Source organism: Macaca fascicularis, chromosome 3 (assembly GCF_037993035.2).
Source record: "Macaca fascicularis isolate 582-1 chromosome 3, T2T-MFA8v1.1".
Classification (NCBI taxonomy): domain Eukaryota; kingdom Metazoa; phylum Chordata; class Mammalia; order Primates; family Cercopithecidae; genus Macaca; species Macaca fascicularis.
In genome coordinates, this window is record NC_088377.1 from 167440973 (window position 1) to 167450613 (window position 9641).

At 39.8% G+C, this 9641-nt stretch overlaps 1 long non-coding RNA gene across 1 annotated transcript; it reads right to left on the reverse strand.

Moving 5' to 3' along the window:
- Positions 1–1055: 1055 nt before the first annotated feature.
- LOC123572231 (uncharacterized) lies at positions 1056–5781 on the reverse strand. Its single transcript, XR_006696613.2, has 2 exons — positions 5131–5781; positions 1056–1457 (listed from the first exon to the last, which is right to left on the reverse strand). It is a non-coding gene; the product is annotated as an uncharacterized lncRNA (long non-coding RNA).
- Between the last annotated feature and the right edge of the window lie 3860 nt (positions 5782–9641).

Genomic DNA, 9641 nt, shown 5'->3' on the forward strand with positions numbered 1-9641 from the left:
TTTAATCTTCAGACCACTGTGGTCAGCTGCCACTGTCATTTTTAATGTCAAGATTCTAGCGTCCCCTGATCCTGATTCCAAATCACAAATGCAACCTGTGCTGGAGCTAAAATCTACACTAAGATCCTTCCCTGCAACACAAAGCTATCACTACTGAGGTCTCCACATCCTCTCTGCAGTCACCCACCACCTACTCACCTTAGTAATCTTCCTTTCTGTTCAGTATCTCTCTCTCTCTCTTTTCTTTCTCTCACCCTCACCATTCTTCTCCCCTTCTCCTCAAAGGCATTCTCTCTTCTCTTTCTTTAACAACTTGCACAATAACATGAGTAGTTCAAGCTTTAGGAAGAAAAAGCCGAAAGATTTAACTTGTAGGTTCATCCTTCTTGGGGTTCCATAACAAAGTTCTCCCTGAAGGCAATGGGGTATAGCAGCTTTCTGCCAGATTTCTGAAATTAAATAGAAAAAAAAAAAACTGCATGGAAAAAAAAAACCACTAAAATTTTCATATCTCAATTAAGGAAGAAGACCGTGGATATTTCTTTTGGCAACATGGAAAACACTTTTTAAATTTAGTATACAAGCCTCAAACAGTCCGTGACACAGCTAATTTTTTCTTGGACGTATACATGTTCCATTGGAAATAAGGACATTCCAGAAGTACATGTGCTTGTGTACGCATTTTGAGTAACAGGGATGGATTTTCCTTACACTGACTTAATCATGGTCTCTGACAGCAGCCCCCTAGTTTTCATAATTAGAAAGGTGGTCTGAGTGTTTTTTTTTTCCCCAAGTATTTGGTTCCCCCTCTGTGTGCAGGGGTCATATTCCCTATCTCACTGATGTAATTCTTGGCTGTGTGACTTCCCTTGCTCAATCGATATGACAGACATAACAAATAAGACTTTTGAAAGGAAGCTTTAATAACCATTTTGTGATTTCATTATTGCTCTTTTCCTCCTACCATAGCCCAGTAATACACTGGTAATGCAAAAATATGACTCATAAAAATAACATTAGTTTAATATTAAACAAATGTATCATTCTCAGAGAACTACGAATAAGTTTCTTTATTGGTGCTTAGAAAATAAAAAAATAGACCTTCATTATCTCCTTTTCATTTTTGCTCACTCTTATGGAGGCTTGATGGATCCAAAGGATGGTGATGAGATATGCTGGTTATAAGACTTTCTGACATATGGTGCCAGAGTCATTCTATTAAAAAATGTCAGGCAGCTAGAGAACCGAGGAGGCTTTATTTTTGAGTGGTGTCTTTATAGTGAGCTTTGCCAGAGAGATGTCTCCTCACTGAGGTGAGAGCAGAAGATGGAGGGTGGAAGGAAAGATGATCAAATGCCATGGGCGACGTACAGTGGTTAGTGTCTGTGGCCATGTTCTGTTTCTTTTCATTCCTGATTAAGATCAGTCAGTCAAGACGCCAGAAGATATTTTATCACCTAGAAGATAAAAAGTCGATAAAATGAACATTCCCTAAATTGTCTGCTCAGATGGAACGCCACTTAATCACTTACACTATTTCTTTCATTTTCTATTTTTCTTTTACATTTAGGATTGACAAAATTGGAAAGGGAGCTAAGGGTTAGTGAGCATGTTCCTTATACCAGTACAGGATGAGAGTTAAGGTTATAGGTGATGGAGCTATGCTGTTTACATTTAAGTCCAAACTCTGACACTAAATAGTTGTGCAATACTGGGATACTTGTACTACTATTTGTCCAATAAGACTACTATTTGTCCAACTTTCGGCAGGGTGTGATGACTCACGCCTGTAATCACAGCACTTTCGGAGGCCGAGGCGGGTGGATCACGAGGTCAGGAGATCGAGACCATCCTATCTAACACTGTGAAACCCCGTCTCTACTAAAAAATACAAACAATTAGCTGGATGTGGTGGCGGGCGCCTGTAGTTCCAGCTACTTGGGAGGCTGAGGCAGGAGAATGGCGAGAATCCGGGAGGCAGAGCTTGCAGTGAGCCAAGATCATGCCACTGCATTCCAGCCTGGGCAACAGAGTGAGACTCCGTCTCAAAAAAAAAAAAAAAAAAAAAAAAAGAATAATACTAACTTTCAGAAGATTATCTTAAAGGTTAATATTAAATGAGTCACTATATAAAAAGTGCTTAGAATTGTTCCTGATGCACAGTAGGCACATAGTGTTATATATTCATTTTTCATTAACATCCCTTAAAATTCCAGGTGATGGTATGTAGTTTGAGGGAGAAAACTTAAGCACAGAATGGTTAATCAATATTCTCAAGATCATTTAGTCAACAAATTGTTAATTTTAAGATATAAATGTGTCAATCTTACAATGCTTACCTGCCTACTTAGGATGGGCAATGGGTGGCTTAACTAAATGAAAGGGAGAGTGGCGCATTGGCAACTGGTGGAATGAACTGTGCTGAATTAAATTGTGGTAACGCAAATATTTAAGATGATGATTTCAAATAACCACGTAAAGTAAATTGTGGGAAAAAAGAGTGATTCAAGCAAAAGAATAACCTTCTTTTGTTTAGTTCCCAATAGTTTTTTGTATTATTATTTGTAACAGAAAATAAGAGGTGCATAAAGAATTATGAAAAAATTCACCAAACTGTACTTCCATTCTGGACCCTCCCACTAGAAATATTGGAGCTACTACCCTTTAGAATTCGCTAATATTCATATCAAGTGTAGACATCTGGCCTTCTCGTTTAGATTTGGCCTAGGCAGCTAATAAGGACTCTGTTTAATTTTAAATGTCTTGCACATTTATTGTAAGGAGATTTAGAGAGTACAAGACCATCATCCCCCAAGACTCCATAAGTGACCAGGCATCTCCAGGGATAATCCAGGCTGAACCTGTGTGAAATGTGCTCAACCTGCACATGGAGACAATAAAGAAAAATATCGTAGCCACTCTAATACATTGAAAATAAAATGGCTGTTATCATAGCAGGTAATGCTGTGTTATAATCAGTTCAGGTACACAGCTGAAATGAAAGAAAGATTATTTAGATCGCTATCTATCTCCTGCTTTTTATTACAATAACTCATTGTCTGATACATCTGAGAAAACAATGTTTTGGGGTTTTATTTGGAAAGACCTGGTATTTTATTCTTGCTAAGAAGCCAGCTAGCAGTGTGCTTAAAGATTCAAAAGGACTTAGAGAAGCAGTCTTTCTTTCTTGTTCATATTTATCATTTTCTCTTTTGTTTAATAGAGATGGGGTCTCTCTGTCACCCATGCTGAGGTGCAGTGGCACAATCATAGCTCACTGAAGCTTCAAAGTCCTGGCCTCAAGCAATCCACCCACCGTAGCCTCCCACAGTGCTGGGATTACAGGCATGAGCCACCACATCCACACATATTAATTCTTTATTGATGGATTTTTATTAAAACTCAAATGTGGCAATCAGAATTCTTTCTAGCAGAGTCTTCTATACAATTAAGTACCCAGTAGGTGAAATTTCATTAATAGGAACAACTTCAAGGAAAGATTGTATTTGATGCCTCTCAATGTCCTCTCACTCCAGAACCACACCTGGCATTTATCCTAGCAGTTATCTAACAATTTTCACACTAGGGTTCATGGCAATGCTAAAAATTTTATATATGTTCATACTGAGGGATGGCTTGCATCCCAGCATTTTGTAATTATTCCACTTTACCTCCTGCTTCCTGGGGTCATTTTTGCTGTCCCACTCTGCTCAGGGTCCTGAATATTGCAAATCTGATGTGCTTCACACTACAGACCCCTTGCAATCTAAGTGGTTGAATGACTGAATGATGACTAAAATTCCAGCTTCCAAAAGCTAAGGCTGAATAAGAGGCTAGGTGACAGTCTGGAGAGCAGAGACCAGATTTTTCCTCTGCTACTGTTCTGTGGAATGACAGGGGTCATTTGGACAAATCACACTGTGTGGTAGTTTCTTCTTTTTCTTCCTCTATGAAGAAGGTTAGTAAATGTGCCCTCTCTCACTCTCTCTCTCAAAAAAATAAATAAATAAATAAATAAATAATTGTGGTAGTAATCAATTAGATAATGATTGTGAAGCTTGTGAAGCTCTTTACACTGCCCAGAGAAATTACTGATGCAAGTAAAAGGCATACCAGAGTTTGTTCTCTTTACAACTATTAGAATAACTAACATTCATGTGCTATTTCAAGGCAGAATGCCTTCCCAAGGCACTAAAATGCATACTATGTGAGGTGTCAAACTTTTGGGTGACTAAAAGGAAACCTACTAAAATCATGACAAATAGCAAATTTGGGGGAGGTGTAATATAAAATTATAGTTGAAGGATCAATACCTTTATTTTTTATTATATTTATTATTATTATTTTTTGAGACTGAATCTCGCTCTTTTGCCCAGGCCAGAGTACAGTGCTGCGATCTCAGCTCACTGCAACCTCTGCCTCCTGAGTTCAAATGATTCTCTTGCCTCAGCCTCTCAAGAAGCTGGAATTACAGGCACACACAACCATGCCCGGCTAATTTTTTTTGTAGTTTTAGTAGAGACAGGGTTTTGCTATGTTGGCCAGTCTGATCTTGAACTCTTGACTTCAAGTGATCCACCCACCCTGGCCTCCCAAAGTACTGGGTTTACAGGCATGAGCCACACTGCACCTGGTCTAATACCTTTAATTTATAAAAAATTATTTAGACACCAGTAAGAAACCCCTCCAAATGTTATAGAAAAATCAGCTTAGAATGTAAATTCACACAAAACAATGAAAATGAAAAACAAAAAGGGGTCAAACATGTGGGAAATATATTTAGACACACTAGTGGCAAGTATCTGAGTCACTGGCAGCTAATCTGCGTGGTTCTACAGCAACCTCAATTCTTGGCTTCTCAGAAGAAAAAATTTGACTGAGGGGCATAAGGGAGGAAAAGAGACCAAGGGAATTTTCAGAGCAGAAGTGGAAGTTTATTGAAAAGCTTTAGAGCGGGAAAGAAAGGAAAGTGCATTTGGAAGAGATCTAAATAGGCAACCTGAAGAACAAGTGCTATGTTTAACTTTGATCCTCGGATTTCATAGGCTGACCCACCTCCACCGTTTTGTGCCCCTTTCCCAAGATCTTTCCTTTAGGGTGGACTGCCCTCCTGTGCAGTGCCCTGCTTACCCTTGGGAAGTGAGCACACACAGAGTGTTCAGGAAGTTGAACGCATGCCCATCTGAGGCTTTCTTCCTTTTACCAGTGGTGTGCCTCCAGTAAGTCATCCTCCTCCATTTAATCTCTTAATGCACATGCTTGGGACGTTGTATCTCCCTGGCAACTGCATTTAATCAACACTTTAGTGCAACAGTTGTGGACCATGAGGAAATGGCTCCTCCAGGCACCAGCTGTGAGTTTATCACTTCTAGAGAGGCAATGTAGTAATTGCCAGACCATCACCTGACATTCCTAGTGGGTGCGGGAAGAGCCCTCTACTGCCTCGCTCATGCCTGTCTAACTATCGGTAACATGCCTCTTTCAAGGGCCCAAGACCCTAAATCTTTGGGGGAAAACGGACAAAGGTCAGTCTTCTGTAACTGCTTCCTGCTAACAAAGGGGCAGTGATGGTTCTATGGGTCTTGGCCTCTTTTTAGCTGTCCAGGAAGGAGGGTGACTCCGTAGGTTGGTGCAAGTTGTGTGCAGCCAGGTTCAAGAAAGACAGGGGTAGAGTTTTGCCTCTTTCTGAACCCACTGTTGGGCAGTCTAGGGGTTTCATGTAGAAGGTGCCTCTTGAATATTGAAAGGATGGCACCCCTTACTGGAGATCATCTGGAGTTTGATGGCCTGAAGGTGAGAGGAGACAAATTGGGTTATTAGAATTAGAAGGCCGGGTGCAGTGGCTCACGCCTGTAATCTCAGCACTCTGGGAGGCTGAGGCGGGCGGATCATGAGGTCAGGAGATCGAGACCATCCTGGCTAACATAGTGAAACCCCGTCTCCACTAAAATTACAAAAAAAATTAGCCGGGCATGATGGTGGGCGCCTGTAGTCCCAGCTACTCGGGAGACTGAGGCAGGAGAATGGTGTGAACCCAGGAGATGGAGCTTGCAGTGAGCCGAGATCGGGCCACTGCACTTCAGTCTGGGCGACACAGCGAGACTCCATCTCGGGAAAAAAAAAAAAAGAATTAGAAGAATGTTAAATCAAAATAAGGTGTGAGGACAGCTTCAAAAATTCTGAGGCTGCCAACATACCCAGGTAACTGGCGGCTATAGTCATGCCTGCAAAGTCTTGGGTGCATGGGGCTGCTGGCCCGTTCCAATATGTGCACAGAATTAGAGTATGGATATTTGCCACCGCTAACACTAGTAATCAAATAAATAGAAAGAAAGGTAATAATCTGACGTTCTTTTCCCAATCTTTCCACTTAACAAAACTTAAAATGGCTAGTAATAAATACGTTTTGTGGCTATATGCAATATGGTAAAAACTTTTGTCCTTAGATATCCGAAACTCTTTTTGAAAGTCCTTTTACTAGAATTCCGTTTTTTATATTCATTGTAAGGGAAAAATCAGATAAATTCGCCAAAATATTTGTAACAGATGTATATCGCATCATTTTTATGATATAAGTGTCTTTTGATAGGGATTTACTTATGATGGACACCTACAAAAAGGTAGCAGGCAGCCTCTAAATGGAAATAGTTGGATAAGTAGATAAACAAATATGTAGAGAAGTACAGAGGATATTCATGTTAAACTACTTTTTACATATACTTACATATATATGCACACAAACATACATTAATTTATCTGTAAACAAAATATACTTCATATTAAGGCATACAAGAGAACAAAAATACTGTGTTGATAAATAAATATAAGTAATTGTTAACATTAAAATCATGAGCAATACAAATTATATGTTAGTGACTATGATTTTAAGAGTTGGAGCAAAGATTTAGAAAATTTGTCTCTTTTTTTTTACCCTTTCTTGAATCAAAGCTAAAAGGAACCTTCTAAAACCTGGGAGATAGCCTATAATATAACTAATAACTGATCTTGCCAAATGGATAGAGAAGATATTGATGCATATTCACATATGTATTTTTATATGTGAGGGCAGTTTTAATGCCAAATTGCAAAGTAATTAACTCCACCTTGCCAGTTACAAACCTTTATTCTCACATCAGTTACACATTGTAACTGAAAAACTGCTCTTAATAAAAGCTCTAAAATCCATCTGCAGGCAAATATCCGTTGTAACCTTACCCAATAATATTTGTACTTCACCTTTAGAATTATCTACACCAATGTTTTCAGATTTAGGGAGCGTTGGGAGAGGTATTTTGAGATCTCCCTCTCTGCCAAAACACACAGGGTTAGTGGTGTCTTCCTCTATCTCCACACCCCGCAGGGGCCCTGGCAGAAAATGATATCTACTGAAAGTGGCTAGTGGGCTACCAGACCTTGAGCAGAGTCAGTTTCAAATAATCCTATCAGTCTGGGGGCAATAGGAACGAACTCAGCTTGCCTTCCATCTCTAGAGTGACTGGGGTAGTCTGTGAGAGAGGGTTATTTCGTAAAACAGAGTTAACCAGTCTGGCTTTCAAATTTGCTAGAATCTTTAGGGATTTCAGACATAGATAAAATGTCCTGTACTCTACTCACTCTGTTCCAGTTTTACACTGTATAATAATACCAGCTAACATCTATGAAGATACTCTGTTCTCTCCACTCTTCTAAATGCTTTATATATGTTAATTTATTTAAACCTCACAACAACCCTATGAGGCTGAAATTACCACCTTCATCTCCATTTCATGTATATTAAAAAATAAATACAAACTAAGGAAGAGAGAGGAAAACGCTTCTGTAGCTTTTATATAGAAAAAAACAGAATGTCTATCCAAGCAGTTTGACTCTAGAGTCTGTGATACAGAAAGAGGGCAGAGAAGCGCTGGGTGGAGAAGGATGGGATCCCCGGTGAGGGCTCCATTCCCGGGCCTGTGCCTAGGGGCCTGAGGACAAGCATTTCTCTTTTTGCACCCAAATGTTACATTTTCCAAGACCACTCTGGCCCGCAATGCCCCGCTTCCTGTGCCCATAAAAACCTCGAAACCCTAGCAGGCACACACACAGGTAGCTGGATGTCGAGAGGAACACACGAGGAGAAGAACACACTCACAGATGTCGGTAGGCCCTTGATGGTGGAATGACGTGAACTCCAAGGGGAATTCGGCTGAGAGTCCGGCGGCTGAGCCGCCCAACTCCAGGGGAAGGCCACCTTCCCACTCCGTCCCCCTGCTGGCTCCCTATCCATCTGCTGAGAGCTACTTCCACCCTTCAATAAAACCTTCCACTTGTTCTCCAAGCCCATGTGGTGATCTGATTTTTCCTGTACGCTATCTAAGTGAGCTGATTAACACAAGCTGCCTCCAGACGGCTAAGCTGAAAGAGCACACTGGAATACACGCCCACTAGAGCACTGGGAGCTGTAAACAGTAAACCTAGACGCTGTTGCTGTGGTGGGGTCGGAGCCCAAGCTCCCCACTACTTGTCATCTGCATGCTCCTCCTAGGGGTTTGAGCTGCGTGGCGCTGAAGAGGCAAGCCACACCTTTGTCGCATGCCCTGCGAGGGGGACAAGGGAAAACTCCTCCCGTTTGATCTGCACTCTCAACCATTGTACTACCTGTCTTGCCGACTCACCACAGCTGATGAGATTGCAAGTATCTTAGATTCCAAAGATTTGTAATGAGGAAAACCTCATTACAAACAAAAAGAAAATGTTCAGAATGCATAAAGAAAAATGATAACTGTTTCCTTTCTACCCCCATCCTGCTGTCCTGATGTAAACATTAACAAGTGCCTGCCATGTTATGCTTGCACATTGTTCTTAAGTTCATACACACATTAATTCATTTATTTAAACTTAGTTTGAATTACCAGAATATTGTAATTGTGGTTTTTTAAAAATTGGATCATTCGATACATAATATTCTATTATTTATACTTTTTGTATTTTTCACAGATTATATATATATTTACATGTGTGTATATACACATAATAGTTGATGGATATCTCTGCTGCTAGAGAATAAGTCCTATCATTTCTGCATTTGTAGCATCATAAGCTAATGATTTTCTCCTTCTGCAATTTTCTGTCTTCGTGTTTGATCTCTTTACTTAATGTTTCTCTAATCTTTCATTCTTAACCTTGAAGACACGTGTGTTGATTATGCCTTCATTAACAAGCATTTGCTAAGCCCCTTATATTGGCTAGGTGCTGAAAGTAGAGAAAAGTATGCAGATGTGTATCTGCCGTCTTGGAACTTACATTCTTGTTATTGTCAGACAGTACTTCTACTTGATCTTTCAGAACATCAATTCAGAGTTTAACAGTGGCATTCTATTTTTTAGTTCATTTAATCTGTTCATTTAAAAAGCGTGCTTTTATTTTCTTTTCAATTCTGGAAACATTTTTGCACTGTAATTTTATGTCACTGGAAATTTTTTATTATATTTTTCCTAAGTGATTTTTTTTCTGTTCTTTCCACTGGTTATGATTCAATAGGAGCAACTGATTTCATATTTTTAGCTGCATCTTCCTACCTCCATTTACTCATCCTCCTTCAATGAATTGATTCAGTAAATTTTTTCTTTAATTATACTTTATCTTGTATGCTTTCCTCAGCT